The sequence below is a fragment of the Stegastes partitus genome, unplaced genomic scaffold (assembly GCF_000690725.1).
Source record: "Stegastes partitus isolate 25-593 unplaced genomic scaffold, Stegastes_partitus-1.0.2 Scaffold857, whole genome shotgun sequence".
Taxonomy (NCBI): Eukaryota; Metazoa; Chordata; class Actinopteri; family Pomacentridae; genus Stegastes; species Stegastes partitus.
This window is the reverse complement of record NW_007578588.1, coordinates 275411-291633: the sequence shown is the minus strand read 5'-3', so window position 1 is coordinate 291633 and position 16223 is coordinate 275411.

Here is a 16223-nt window from a genome sequence, read left to right as displayed (position 1 = left end):
CTACAGACATCCAGTCAGAATTGTGTTTGTGGCTCTTTTCCCTGTTGTCCTTTAAATAAATACATACATTGACAGTAATAATAAGAGTCTGTGTTTATGCTAACTGCAAAGGACGAGAGAACCAAAAAAGGAGCTGAAAAGCTCTTCGTTATGCTAAGCTATGCTATGCTTCCTCGCGTCCTCTCGCCTGCTGTCAACCGGACATTGTTGCTTAAATGCAGCGTGGAGGTAAATGCTGCTCTTTGTTGGAGCCTCTCAGTAGCTGCTGAAGACAGATGTGATGGACGAAGGATTTCCTATTTATCCGCTAAGAAATGAGGAGGAGGCACGAACGAGACACGTTAGCGTGATGAGTGGTGACGAACACGGTTAAAGCATGTGTAGCGTGACGCAGAGCTTCCTGGTGTTTTAACAGTATTTACCCTTTTTAAAATATGTATGTATAAGAACAGAGTCATGTTAAATCTAAACTATAAATAACATCACATTTCCATTTTGTCAAAGAAAAAGGTTTTTTTAACATAACATTTGTTTTTGTCATTTCACAAACATTTCCTTTGCATCGGATGAAACTGCTGAACTCATGTTTAATACTGTGACGACATCAGCAGAATTAAATAGGATTAAGCAGCAATTACCAGAAAAGCGTTGTTTCTGAAATGTTACATACATTTGTGTGTTAAATGTGAATCATGGTGTTTAGATACCAGAAATGTTGGATGAAGGTGTTTTTATCAGAGGCACTGCTCGTCTGTCAAACTACAAACAGTTTGTAACCCATTTATCAGAATATCTGTCCAGCATTATTCTACTTTACAGATAATTTATTTATATCGACACATTCGTCACTGAAACATCAAAATCATCACATGATGTAAAATGAAGACGAGGAACGACATATGAATTATGAAAACGATGTTATTTTAGAGTTGTTGTTGTTTAGCCTGACATTCACATCACTCACATCCACGCGCTCCATTGTTGCCGTAAACACAATTATTTTCTGCAGTTTTCAGAGCCTATCACCAAATTTGTCCAAATGTACGCGACGTTAACGAGTTAATTTTCAAGAACACAGATTCTTATTTACACTTTACAGCAAAGACGGTGGAGACGAAAAGTTGAGAAAGTGTTTCCACGTGAGGAGCTGATGGCGTTCACTGTCGTCGCTTATTTAGCGAATTAGAATAAATCAGGTCATATAAATGACAGCGGCAGCATGTCAGATGCTTCAGAGGACGTTGTTGTCGTGCATCATATCATCTGAACTACAAACTTTGCCCTGTTTTGTGATTTATAAAATCTGCACTGTGCAGGTGAACCACAAATGCTCAGAAACATAATCAAATATGTGAATACGCTCAGAAAAGGAAACAAGAGCAATAAATGAAGAACAAATGGGGAAGTTTCCGTGTTAAAGCATGATAGATGGGATAAACATAACGGCTGAATGCACCTCACAACTAATCAGGAAGCGAGGGCAGATGAGTAGGAAAAAAGTGAGTCACGATTTGCTATGCCTGCCTCTGCCGTATATTAGGAAACGCATCCTAAACAACATGGCAGCTATATATAGCAGATGTGTAAATGGCATCACACAGGCGTGCGCAGACACATTGTGCATTTTAATTGTCTCACCGTTTGAAGTAACTCAAAGTGAATATGTGATTTGTCAATTGATTCTTTTTCTCCCAGGCTATGAATAAAATGCTTTAATTATTGATGTACTGACGTCAGATGTTCGCTTGAATGTTGTATGTGGTGCAGACCTCTTTCTCCGGGCAGCTGCTTCCCCACCCTGCTCTCAGCCGCCACCACCTCCTCCCCCACAGACGCCCCCTCGTGATGCCTCTACCTGGCATGAATGGAAGTTGAACACGTTGCAGGCAGCTTGCAGACAGGCGTCAACCGATACAAGGATGAAGTCTGCTCCTCCATATCTGACAGCCCTCCCCTGCACGCTGCAGTCCTCCCCACCAGAGGCTGGTGTGTGCCGCGACATCGCTGCTGCTCCGGAGAGCAACTGGTTCCGCCGCCAAAGGAGCCGCACGTGTCCAGGACGCTGGACGCTGGACGCTGGACGCTGGACGCTGTGCGAAAGTTCTGTTGTTCTGATGAAAGCCGTGTTTCCCACAGAAATCCTGACAAGTCTGATTCTGACAGGTGTTGATTTGGCCCAGATCAGAACCTCTGGCCCATTTCAGAGGGTTTTCTACCAAAGCAAGAAGAGACTGCTCTGACGTGTCGGGTTTTTACTCAGAAACAACTCGTAGAATTGACATTTTCTTCTGTTCTGCTCGACACTGTTCGATGTAGAAAATAACCTGAACTGATTGAATACTGCGACCCGACACCGGCGCTGGTTAAAGTTTCTGAAGGCTAAAACCGAATCCCATGTCCACCTTGTTAGAGAGTCGGACTCATTTACCAGAACCGGTTTCATTTCTATACGTTCTGGTCACTGTGAACATTCAAACCAAAGGGACAATTGAAGGCGATGACAGTCTAGTAATTATCTTCTTCATTCATTCATTAAAAGAATTTCTAAAACGTCAGAAAATTTAAAAAAAAATAAAAAATGCTGACAAAGTCTTAACTGGACCAGAAGTGATGACGGCAGAAAAAAGGAAAGATTTCCAATGAAATGATGATCAATTAATGAATTATTAGTTTCCGCTCTGCCGTCATATGACATTTACATATTTATTGACTTTTTATTATCGGTTCTTGTCGACGTTGTTTGAGTGAAGTTTACGCTGAAAACACAAAACTGGGATGTGTTCTGCTCAGAGAGCAGCAAAAGCTTAAATAACTGATCAATCAACCTGAGAGCTCTTATCGATTGTGATCATGAAAGTCAGTAATTCCTCCTCTGAAGATCCAGTTCTGCTTCTATTCACCACGGTATCACCCGCCAGCGCTGGCCGGGCAGCAGCAGCTCGGACAGGCCTCGGGCTGGGTGGGGCCGTCCCGGTTTGAGGGTATCTACTTTGTGTCTGAGCAGCGCAACAAACACATTTAAAGTGTTGTTCTGCTGGTGACGGTGAATCATCCCAGCTCGGATGTGGTGGCCCTGATCCATCACTAACAGTACAGTCTGCATTAATGAGCTCCTTATCAGCATCAACCTTCACTGCTCACATACACAAGCTTTTGCTCTCTTAACCTGAACACGGTCGGGTCGGCCACATATGAGAGGCTGCCGGGCTGCCGGTCTGCTCTTTGTCTAACTCACAGAGCAAAGGTTTGAGTCACTGCACTCCACCGAGCTGCTGTCTGAGCATTACCAACACAAAGCTGTTATTTCCACATTATGAAGTTATCTTTACAAAAAAAATCCCTTTTCAGCCAACACTTGATGACAAACCTCGGAACTTCTCGTGTATGTTACCTATTTTATTTAGCATCCTCCTTCTTTGACTCTATATATAAAAAGAAAGATATAATTAGATATAAAACAGTTCGTGCTTGATGAGCACCCACCCCAAAGTGTGGAGAGAGAGACAAAGACAGACAGCGCAGCGAGGACTGGCGTATGCCATGGATGTGAAGATCCTCTTGAGGAGGCGGAGGGATGGAGGGAGGCAGAGGCACATTGAAGCAGATGCAGAGAAATGTGAGAGGGTGTCAGTGAGACTGGTGATGACGCGCTCATGGCTGCGGAGAGCTGGCGAGGCCGCGGCCCTGGCTCTGACTCACCTCATCCCCACGGGGCCTCCTGTTGACGTCACTCAGTGTGCGCTGTGGCATTTCTCTGCTTCAACTTCTTTGTGTGCCGCAGCCACACTTGAGCCTTTCTCACATCTGAGAGACTGTGAAAGTGTCTATGTACAGTATCTATCCATCTATCTATCTATCTATCTATCTATCTATCTATCTATCTATCCATCCATCTATCCATCTATCTATCTATCTATCTATCTATCTATCTATCTATCTATCTATCTATCTATCTATCCATCCATCCATCCATCCATCCATCCATCCATCCATCCATCCATCCATCTATCTATCTATCTATCTATCTATCTATCTATCACTCTACATTACCAACAGTATCAGTTCCACTCATTATATTTTCACTCTATTACAGTGAATCTCTCTCTGACTGTTTCACTTCTTTCTGTCCAGATTTCTTTCCCTCTGAACACAACGAAAGCCAAAACAAGGTGGGGCAGGTGAAAACAACACCTCCCACAGCATTCGGCGAGATGTGTTTTATTTTTACAGATACAGTACGATCATTCATAAATATGGCATATTGGAAACAGACGAAACAGGATTTTAACAGTGGAAACAACCCTATGCACTGCTGGGTACATCTCCATCCATAACAGTGTGAATGATGGAGCTGCTGCTGCTGCTCAGAAGCTTGGACTGTCATCACAGCAGAGCACAACGCTTTACAAACACCAAACGGACGACAGAAGAAACGTGCAGTTTACAGATTTCTGCCAGATTTTATTTGACAGTTCTTTATGCCTTTATTGAAAGTAAAGCAGCACAGACTTCATTCAATTTCACGACATTTGTAGATTAAGCAGGATAACTGCTCCAGTCTGCATAATGATATAAAGGGTACAGTCATCTGCATAGAGGCTCTCTCAGAGCCGCTGATCTAACGAAGGTGGAGAATGTATTCAGATTCTTTACACAAGTAAAAGGACTAAAACCACAAAAAAGAAAATGCTCTATTTCAAGTAACAGTATTGCATTCAAAAACCTACTATCAAGTATTATCAGCAGAATGTCACTGAAGTTAATGAAGTAAATGTATTCATTGTGCAGTAAAATGCTCTCTGATGCTTTCGGATTCATATTACATTAACATTGCATTTTATTGCTTTGAATCTTCAGAGGTGATCCAAGTTTGATGACTTTACTGTTGCTCAGTTTAATCTGCAGCAAAGCATCATATTCGATAAGATCATTTGTATGTTAAAACCACGTGTCAATAAAACATCAACATTTCATGAGTTCAGAAAAAAGCCCTGTATTCAGCTTTTGTGCTATTTTCCGGCTAATCCAAAGGGGTTATTAAATGTTGTATTTATCTTAAGAAACTTCACAACTTTCTCTCACTCTACAGTTTACCACAAACATTTAAGGAAACACCTTATTGGTTATGCAGGAAACAGGAACGTTATGAAAAAATGTCAGCTAAAACATAACTAACTGCAAATATAGTGGTGTAAAACGTGAAGTATTTCCACTTTTGAGTAAATGTACTTAGTTACATTCCAGCTGTAGTTTATTAGGACCGAGAACACAAGACAATACAACAAGATGTGCTGACAAGTTCTTCAAATTTGTGTAAGTTTCATTTAGATCAGTTATTCTTAAAAGTGCTTTTTTTTATTTTTTTTTACTTTAATCACTGTCTACTAAGTCCATCCATCCATCCATCCATTTTCTTCCGCTTATCCGGGTTCGGGTCGTGGGGGCAGCAGGCGGAGAAGGTCATTCCAGACTTCCTTCCCTCCAGCAACGCTTTCCAGCTCTTCCTGGGGGATCCCGAGGCGTTCCCAGGCGAGCCGAGAGATATAATCCATCCAGTGGGTTCTGGGTCTGCCCGGAGGTCTCCTCCTAGGTGGACGTGTTCAGAAGACCAGGATTGAGGACAAGGGGCAGCCCTGGCGGAGTCCAACACCCACTGGGAACGTGTTCGACTTATTGCCGAGAATGTGGACACATCTTGCACCTTGGTTGTACAGGGACCATATGGCTCATAGCAGCAAGCCCGGTACCCCATACTCCCTCAGTACCCCCCACAGAGTCCCTCAGGACTATCTATCATAGTCATAGGCCTTCTCCAGATCCACAAAGTACATGTGAATTGGTAGGTCAAACTCCCATGCCCCCCTTTAGCAGCTCCTCAAGGGTAAAGAGCTGGTCCACTGTTCCACGACCAGGACGGAATCCGCATTGCTCCTCCTGAATCTGAGGTTCAACAATTGGTTGGAGTCTCCTTTCCAGCACCCTAGAGTAAACTTTCCCAGGGAGGCTGAGAAGTGTGATGCCCCGGTAATTGGAACACACTCTCCGGTCCCCCTTTTTGAAACTGGGAACCACTACCCCGGTCTGCCGCTCCACAGGCACTGTACCCGATGCCCACATGACATTGAAGAGACGTGTCAGCCACGACAGTCAGACAATGTCCAGAGCCTTCAGCATCTCGGGGCGAGTCTTGTCCACACCTAGCACTTTGCCACTGGGGAGCTTCTTAACTACCTCGGCGACCTCTACCAAGGATATGGACGCAGAAACCCCCAAGTCTTCAGGCTCTGCCCCTTCAGCAGAGGACGTGTTTACCAGGTTCAGGAGTTCCTCGAAGTGCTCCTTCCACCACTTGACAAGATCCCCAGTCTGGGTCAGCAGTTGTCCTCCCCGGCTGTACACAGCCTGGGCGAATCCCTGTCTCCCCTTTCTGAGGCATCGGACGTTTTGCCAGAACTTCTTGAAGGCCGACCAAAAGTCCTTCTCCATAGCCTCCCCAAACTCCTCCCACACCTGAGCTTTAGCTTCCACGATCGTCGCAGCTGCAGCCCTTTTGGCCGGCCGGTACCTGCCTGCTGCTTCAGGAGACCCAACAATTTCCCTGAGGTACCCTATCAAAGGGATCAATAAAGTTATATCTAATCTAATCTAAGACCCCTGAGCCAGCCAGGTCCAAAAGTTCTCCTTCAGCCTGACGGCTTCCCTCACCGCCGGTGTCCACCAGCTGATAATCTCTTTCACGGCCACAACTAATAACAATTTTATTGAGCGACCTGACAACGTTCATTTCATGCGTGAAATGCCAAAATCATTTTTAAAAATATACAGCCGAGACTCGATAATCTGACACTAAATGTTAAACCTTCTTCTATGTCGGATATCAAGGCTGTCGGATTGTCCAGACGGAGGTCCAGATACGAGGAGGGCTTGATGCTGGAAGGCTCATTAGTTGTTCATTATTGTTCATAGTTGTTATAATAACTAGTAGTTCTGGTCCCAGTAGAACTTTCTGCTCTCTGGATATTCAGGCCCAGTTAATGATGAATATCAGAACATTCTGTGCGGTCGGGGGACACTTCCACCCCGGGGCAGCGCTCTGACGGGGTGGAAGTGTCCAGAACACACAGGCAGTACTTGGCTGCTGATGCTAGTTTAGTTAGCGCTCACACTTCTGTTTCCTCCATCGGTGGCGGCGGGGGAGTGGCAGATACGCTCCACCGTTACCATCCATGTTTACTTCCATAAACACTGAGCACGCTCGCTGCGTGTGACGTCGTCGTGTCCTCTTGTGCGCATGCGGGACACTTTTGGCTCGTATGAAGTTCACACAGCAGATCACATACAAGTCGCATTGAAGTGGAAACGTGAAGGAAGTCACAAAGAAATCCTCATTGAGCATCAAGTCCTGCAGTGTGAACGTAGCCAATCTGTGGGATTGTTCAGTCAGATAATACGCCGTCATCCTGATTGGTGACATTAAATGTCATGTCGGAGTCACAATCCAAGGCTGTCGTTATGTTAAGGCTGTTTTTATGGGTTCTGTTGGTTTTTCCTAGAAACTTGTTGGATAGCAGGTTCTGGATTTTTACGGGTCGGATTATCCAGTCATGACTGTATATTCTAATTAGAACTTTGCAGAATCCAAGGTAACATCGTCAAACATGATTTTCTGTGAAACTGAAGATTTTACATCACAAAGATAAGCAGCCAAACTTTGCAGGCTTTAAAAAATGATAATGATATTGAACACCAAGTTTTACAAGATGCCAGTTATCTCTGCCAATCAGCTAATCAGTCATTAGATGCATAACCTCCAGAGCATTTGAAAGCGTCACCTCTGTGTGCATTAAGTCGATCATCACTTTAGCATTTGAAAACAATTTTCACAGGTAGATTTTAGGACTTAACACTGTGGAAAATAAAGTCCGGCCTTGCTGAGCCAAAGTCTCACTGATGTGTCTGGCATGTGGCTGACATGAGTTGTGCAATGAGCTGTTTGGACTCAGAAGCTAAAGCTCTGAGCAGCACTGACCAGGAGGGGGGCTGAGCCAACACAACGCTCCAAAGCCCTGGAAGACACACACACCCACCCACAGGTCTATTCCTGGTGACACACAACCATCCAAAAGTGCATCACCTGTCAAGAATAGCCAGCACACTCCGGCTGACACATGTTCGTCTTTATAGCAGCTCAGACACAAACCAAGAGCCTCCACGCCCACGCATTGTTTCTCCAGCGGTCTCGTCACAAACACATCACACTCCAACCCATCTCCTCTGCCTCTGTATGTTGAAGCTGTGGGCAGCACATCCAGCACAGCGAGTCTCGTACATCACCTGCTTCTCCTGTATGGAGAGCTGCAGCCTGATTAGGATCCCACAGGTCCCAGGCGTCCACGGCAAAAACCTGTTTCCTCTAATGCAAGCAGAAGTGGGCGGTCGGCATGATTATGGATTAAATGTCACGTACAATATAAAAATTAAGAGGGGCTTTCATTACTATTGTTAAACTTGGCAAGTAAATGTATCTTCTTCCATTAAAGTCTGTGCACATAAATATGATCAATATACTGTTTTATATATCGAGTAAATATGGTTTTGTTCTGGTGATGAAACAATCCATCATGTTTTCATTCAATTTTAATTCCCTCCTGCCTCAAATCGCTTTGCTTTTAAAGGCAGTTCATCATGTATTTATGTCCTGAAAACATTAGAGCACATCCACTGCAATAGTAGGCAAGTGCTTGTGATTAGTGACTCCGTCTATGTAGAGCTGCAGTGGTCTATGTATGAGTACGAGAAACCCTAAACATGACATATAACAAGCAGCACTGACGGCTACAAACTCTACCTGCTCTGTTTGTGATAGGTAGGAATAATAATGTGCTCTGAACGCTGGTTGAAGCAAACATGCACGTCTTAAAGACCTCTTATCAAATGGCTGAATGACAGTTTTTGAATTTCTCCAGATTAAAAGATTTCTTCAGGCCTACAGGGTTCCCAAAAGAAGTAAACTGATGCAAACGGCTCTTAAAATGATTAAACATCCTGCAGGAGCATGCTCTGTTCTGTAAAGGCCAGATCTGCTGGCATATGCCACATCAAGCATTTGTGCCTAGAATTACCGTAAGCCACCAATCCACAAGTCACACTTCTACATTTAAAGTACTTTAGTTTCATAATGGGGCCACAGGTGTCTCAGTGGTTAGCATCATCGCCTCACAGCTGGAAGGTCTCCGGTTGGTGTCCCGGTGAGGACACCCGGGATCTTCCTGCGTGGAGTCTCCATGTTCTCCCCGTGCAGCGTGGGTTCTCTCCGGGTTCTCCGGCTTCCTCCCACAGTCCAGAAACATGCTGAGGTTAATTGGTGATTGTAAATTGTCCGTAGGTGTGAATGTGAGTGTGCTTGGTTGTCTGTCTCTAAGTGTAGCCCTGTGATAGACTGGTTACCTGTCCAGGTGAACCTGCCTTCACCCTGGGTCAGCTGGGATAGACTTCCGATGTCATAATTCTGACATCATAAACAACTGACGAATGGGAAACATGTATTTGGGATGTTTGTTCTAACTTGGTTTGTGTTTTGGTCCATGTCCATGTTTTCAATCACAAGAGAGACACGTGGCAGGCCGAGGCTTCCAGTCGTCTTCGATTTCAAGTTAGCATCAAAAGTTGTAACTCCAAGCTGAACACATTTTTTTTGTTCTTCTTGTGATTCAGTGATGCCCATCGCAAGCCAGTATTAAGACCCTCATTGAGAAATTATAGGCTTCAAAATCATCTGTAGGAATCATCAGGTTCTTAGTTTTTCTTCAGCAGCAGTTATTCAGTGATGGCTGTCGGTACATCCGCTGCTACACAGCAAAAATGGACTTTAAAAGCCCACTCAGCTGCATTTCATTTGCCAAAATATAAGCAAATATATGCTCAAAAAGAAAACAAAGACAGGGCTGGAGATGTAGCCCACAGTTTCAGCCACTGAATTAATGGCAACACAGAGTATGTGTCACATTTCTTGTAAAAGCTTATATCTGCTCAGGCAGGACAAGCGACTCGAGGCGCACAATATATGCACCATACACAATATTATTCTCTCAAGCTAATATATCTCAAGATATTGTCTCTTACCAGATAAGACAATAATCACCTCCTCATCTCAGAACTAGAAGATTTCTTCAGTTTGCTGCCTTTTAGGGTTGATGTGTCATTTATTATTGATAAATGAAGGAAATTTGCATACAAACATAAATCAGAGTCAATCTACAGCAAGGTTTCAAGGTAATTTAAAGTGAACCATGAAATCAGCTGGGATCCAGGGTGATGCAGTGAAGTGAGTGAGGAGCCTTCTGCTTGTAAACGTGTAAAGTGAGAGCTGCAGGTAAGGCTAACCCTAACCCCAACCCTACACAAAGACAAAGATCTAATGGGCCGTCCAGCTGGCCGTATGGTTGAGTGGGAGAAGCAGGATTCAACCATGTAAACATGTTTTAATGTGTGAACTGGACACAGAACGTCTGAGGTTTGCTGCCAACTTCAACTGTGAGATAAACACCATTCAGGCTTTACTGTGAAGAAATATCTTTCATTTGAAAACACAATGTAAAGATGGGTGTCATCAGCATAGCAGGAGTAGATCGTTTTCAAAAGACTGCATGACTAAATATGCGTTTGAAAATAAGGCAAATGCAAACTGAATTAAACCAAATAAATCCTTTTCTGGACCAGAGATCACACGAGACAAGGGAAGATTAAAGAACAGAGATAAACATAAATGGTAGTTTGGAAGGACAATGACTTCTTGATTGAAATTTGTCCAATGAAAAACCATCGTCCCACCTCAACTATTTTCAACAGTTGCCTGGCAACTGCCTTCATAAATGCTTTGAAGGTTCACAAAACAAAATCCTAGAGGTGGTGTAATTTCAGAACAGCCAGAAGGAATCTCCAGGAGTCTGTGAGTGGTGCTGATGTCGTGGTGAACGATGAGTCTTTGACTTAGCGCTGCACATACAGACACTGGTGAAGCTGTTCATGGAAACGCTACTCGAGCTGTGGATTGTGTATTTCAGACATGTTGAAAAGACCGAGGAACATACAAGGCATGTGAGTCTCATAGAAAGCTTGGTTCTATTTCGAAGATGAGCAGGAGCATTTTTAACCCAAGATGAGGTCAAACCAGTGGTCGAGATATAAAAGATGGAATTATAAAAATGTTGAAGCAGGTCCAATAAGAGCACTGACTTTCAGACAATGTTTAGCAACAGATGCTGCACATAATTCAAGTTTAATTCAGACACTTGACAAAGAAGAACAGTCATTTCAGTGAGTGCCCCAAAACGATATGGGTCAACCCAAATATCAGAGCAAAGAGAGGAGGTCGGGGTGGAAGGATGGGTCATTTATTTTACAGTCAAGGTTTCTGTGTGAGCCCGACTTCAATTGTTCTACAACCTTGAAGCTGGATTGTGGGACTTTTAACATAACTGAACATCCACGATGCTCAAGCCTCGACAGTAAGTTCACACAGTCTAATGAAGGCAATCAGCAGCAGGTCATCTCCCTGCAGACCACAGCAACGAGGAGGGCGGTGGAACGTCAGGCGGAAGTTAAGAAGCAACCAAAACATCTTTCAGATGCTCTAAATAAAAAAGAAACTCAGTGTTGAGAAACATTCCAGACTGGAGAGGGTTCATCTGCAGGAACACCTGTAATCAGTGTCAGCAGTGTTCGTGTAAATCTACTCACCGCCAGAAGGAGGCGTTCCAAAATATAGATATTTTTGTGCATTTTGAAGAATCACATTAGAAAAAATAATGGAACCAGCACAATTTGACATGTACATTAAACCCACTTGCTTGGGACTCTTTTGAAAAAGAATGAATTCTCGTAATGGAAAACAGAAACAGCTTTTCTGAAACATTTAACTCGTATAACTTATCAGCTGTTTGCGTCTGTTTCTCTGGATCGCATTAACACGACCAACACCATCAACTACAACCTGCCCAACTGAAAACGTTCTCTGCTGTATAAGGGTGAAGTCTTGTCGCCTGTGCTGCTGCCTTCTGGACCGACTCATTCACTCCAAAGCAGCCAATGAAAAAATATTAGTTTTTAACATTTTCTTTTCAAAAATGTTTTTTGCAACATTTCTAAAATTCCCCCCTAATTCTCTCGACATTTATAAGGAAACACAGTTATTGTCACCCAGAAGGTCGACACACCTAAACCCGGTGTTGTTCCTGAACCCATCAGGTTTGGTATTCAGCTGAAGGACTCGCTGAATTCTCTACAAGGACTGCACAAAGACATCAAGGACTCTGACAAGTGAGAGACATTTTCGTCATCAATACAAAACATACCAAGAACATGCTTTCGTTAATTCATTTAACAGTATTTGCTTTTATTACCTTTTACCTGAGTTTCTAAAACTCCAAATACAGCTCATGGATGTCTTTCTTCCATCAAACTTGTTTCCAAGGATAATGTAAAATTCATTTTGACACCTAAGTGAGGATTTGCCTCCTAATAGCTGCCATGTTCCTGTGGGGCAGATGAAGCTAAAGGCAGCACAGGATATATTTACAACTGTGAGCTGTTGTGACATAAAAGAGACCAAAATGTTAGACCAGAAGACAGTCTCTGAATTAAGAACGTCTGCTGTTTACATTGTCGCGGCGGTTTCCCAGGGCCAGCGGGGCTCACACTGATAAGACGACCATAAACAGGACCGGGAGGGCGTCCATGAAAGGCCTGAGTGAAGGTGTCCTGCGTTATGGAGTAATTTACACTTGCACAAACTCCATCATTTTAACCCCAGGGTGACTGTTCGGTGCGTGACCTCAGTTTCACTGTCGTTGTGGAGAGCGCTGCCTCTCCAAGAGCCAAATGGACGACTGCTGGGAATATTGCAGGCTTGTACCCAGACGTGCAATTTTCCCTCCGGTGGAATAATGGCCGTAAGTGGGGGGATGGAGAGCTTTACTCATGTACAGTACACCTGCTCGGAGGGTGGTGATTTTATTCTGCCACCATCCAATCTATCGCCTCATTGGTGTTGATTACAGACAGCTCCTGGTTTCTAGGTTTGGCCACCGCACCTCCTACAAGCTGATTTAAAGGCTCTTGTTTCTTGTTGCTTCCAGAGTCATCTCCTCTCTCTCATATTTTGCTTTTTTCTTTTTTTTTACCAGTTTGTCAGAGAGATTTTTCCCTGACAACACACATGCTCTGAAGTGAAACACATTTTGGTAACGATCCATCCATCATCTCTACACCTTAATCCTCACCAGGGTCATGGGGGGCGGAGCCTATCCCAGCTGACTCAGGGTGAAGGCAGGTTCACCTGGACAGGTAACCAGTCTATCACAGGGCTACACTTAGAGACAGACAACCAAGCACACTCACATTCACACCTACGGACAATTTACAATCACCAATTAACCTCAGCATGTTTCTGGACTGTGGGAGGAAGCCGGAGAACCCGGAGAGAACCCACGCTGCACGGGGAGAACATGGAGACTCCACGCAGGAAGATCCCGGGTGTCCTCACCGGGACGCCAACCGGCGACCTTCTAGCTGTGAGGCCACGATGCTAACGGTGCTAACCACTGTGATTTTGGTGACGATGTTTGATCTAAATTTACCACAAATCAAATCGAGATGACAGTCAAGTCTTTTGCATTAGTTTGTAGAATGTGGTGACAGTTAATCACGTCACTACTCACCACTGAAGCTTCCATCGGTGGAAAAAACAACAACTGAGAATTCAGTATGAGGAATAACATTTGTGCACAGTGACATCACAGTAACATCACAATAATTGTAAAGACTTAACATGCCTCCAGGGACGTCACAGCACATGAGCTCTGTCTGGATTCAGTATCCAGATAACAAAATCGGATATTGGGCATTTGCATTTACACCTGGTGCTACTAAGCCTTCACAGAAGCTCTGCTCTGCCTGCATTGTGACTGCATCTCAATATGCAAATTGTCTCGGCAAAGCTGGCACTCCTATTAGCAAACATGGAGCATGAAGGTCAAGTGAACTGATGCGCGATACACTTGAGCAGCCGCTATGACCTGGAAGGAGCTGCTAAAGTCATCAGGATGCTACTTCTCAGGGTGCCAATCCTGACAGAAGGTTATGGTGAAAGTATGTTTCCATCCAACTTGGATGTCCTCAGAAGTCTTTGCTGCACTTGGATGTGATTCTTGGTGTGTACGCAGGATGTCTAGATACCTGTTGTATGATAATACGGGCGTGAACAGGGGAGAGAATAGTTACATCACATACAACAGACAGAGTTGATCGTCCTAACGCAGTCTGCCGCCGCACCGGGAATAAAGCTGTTGAGCCACAGATGTTGGTTTCACATTAAAAGCTGTAAAATTGTGAGATATGTTTTTTGGCCTGTTTTCTTTGGTTCATGTGACGAGCGATCTGTAGCTTTGCACATAAAATGAGTAGAAACTAGAAGACTGGAGGGGCGGTGGTCACATTAACCAAACACAGGACAACCCAACGCTGGAGCTTCAACCAGGAGACGAGTCATCCCCCTGGAGTCCACCACCCTCCTCCAGCCTTCTCTGCCTTCACGCCGCCATGCACTCCTGGAAGGATTCTCCAGGAACTGGAACTTCTCTGACACCTCGTACACTATTTTAGGTGAATTTGAATTGCTGTTTTGTGTCATTTTCAGTCGCTGTTTGCTTTTGTTTGTGTTACCTGGTGAAGATAATGCACCAAAACCACGGGGTATCAGAGAAGCTCATAGTCTGGCTTAAATGCTAACCACAAACTCCAGTTGTTTCTGTCATTGCTACAGAGCATGTCGTGGCGTCCCAGCTGTATTTGTGATAATAATCCACTGGGCTCTGTGGACCAGTGTAGCTGGAACAGATGTTGGTATCAGATGCACGCACAGTGAGACGAGGCTACGTTAGCTCGCGTCTTAGAAGCTCGTGATGCAGCGTCATTGGTTGAAAAGTCTGGTTTGATGTCAGTCGGCTGATTCTGTTTTCTCTTTTAAGTCACTTCTTAAAACACAGTTTTATGTTTTATGACAGGACTCGTCTCCCTTTATGAAGATCTTCCACCGAAACAGCTCCACCTGGTACCACCTGGTACCACCTGGTACCACCTGGTCCCACCTGGTCCCACCTGGAGGGAACACAGGAGCCACATACTTCATTTATCTCTACCTGACTCGACTATCCATCCATCCATCCATCATCTCTACACCTTAATCCTCACTAGAGTCATGGGGGGCGGAGTCTATCCCAGCTGACTCAGGGTGAAGGCAGGTTCACCTGGACAGGTAACCAGTCTATCACAGGGCTACACTTAGAGACAGACAACCAAGCACACTCACATTCACACCTACGGACAATTTACAATCACCAATTAACCTCAGCATGTTTCTGGACTGTGGGAGGAAGCCGGAGAACCCGGAGAGAACCCACGCTGCACGGGGAGAACATGGAGACTCCACGCAGGAAGATCCCGGGTGTCCTCACCGGGACGCCAACCGGCGACCTTCTAGACCTTCTAGATCTTCTAGAAAATACAAGCAGGAGCATGTTTTTCTCCTTGTAGCAGACTGATAGGGAGGATTTCTGTGTTTGTTGCAGTATTGCAGGCGATCAATGAGGCTGATTTGCAGCGATGTGTTGGGCTCTCTGAAGACACCCATGAGTGTAATTCAGTCATTTTTCGCTCAGCCTTAAGTTTTTCAGCTGACCAGGTGGTTAAAGAAGTTGTGGGAGGAGCAGAGAGCGTGCACTTGTTCAGACTGGATGCTGTAGCGTTGTTAAATCCCGTTTTCACAGGAAGATGTGATCAGACTGTGAAGCTGGTCTTCTTCTTGCCCTGGACAGGATGGCTGTGGCAGGCCTTGTTCAAACGTCCAAGACAAGACAACCAGCGTTGTGTCTCCTTCAGCTGGAGACTGTTGAGTAAGTGAGCTGACATGAGGTCACCCTGTCCAGCTCCTGACACAGCAAGTGGTGCTCGGCTGATGGCTGAGACCAAGAGGCTGTGATCAGCCAACGCTCCAGGATACACCAAACACCTCCCATTTATTTCTGGCATCTCAAAGGTGATGAATTCTGGTGAACTCTGAAGAGGGCAGGACTTGTCATTAATACTTTCAATGTTGTATTTTAATCCCTTGAACTAAGTTTCAAATTGAAAGTCAGCAGAAACGCAGCGGTAGCCCCTGGCTGCGC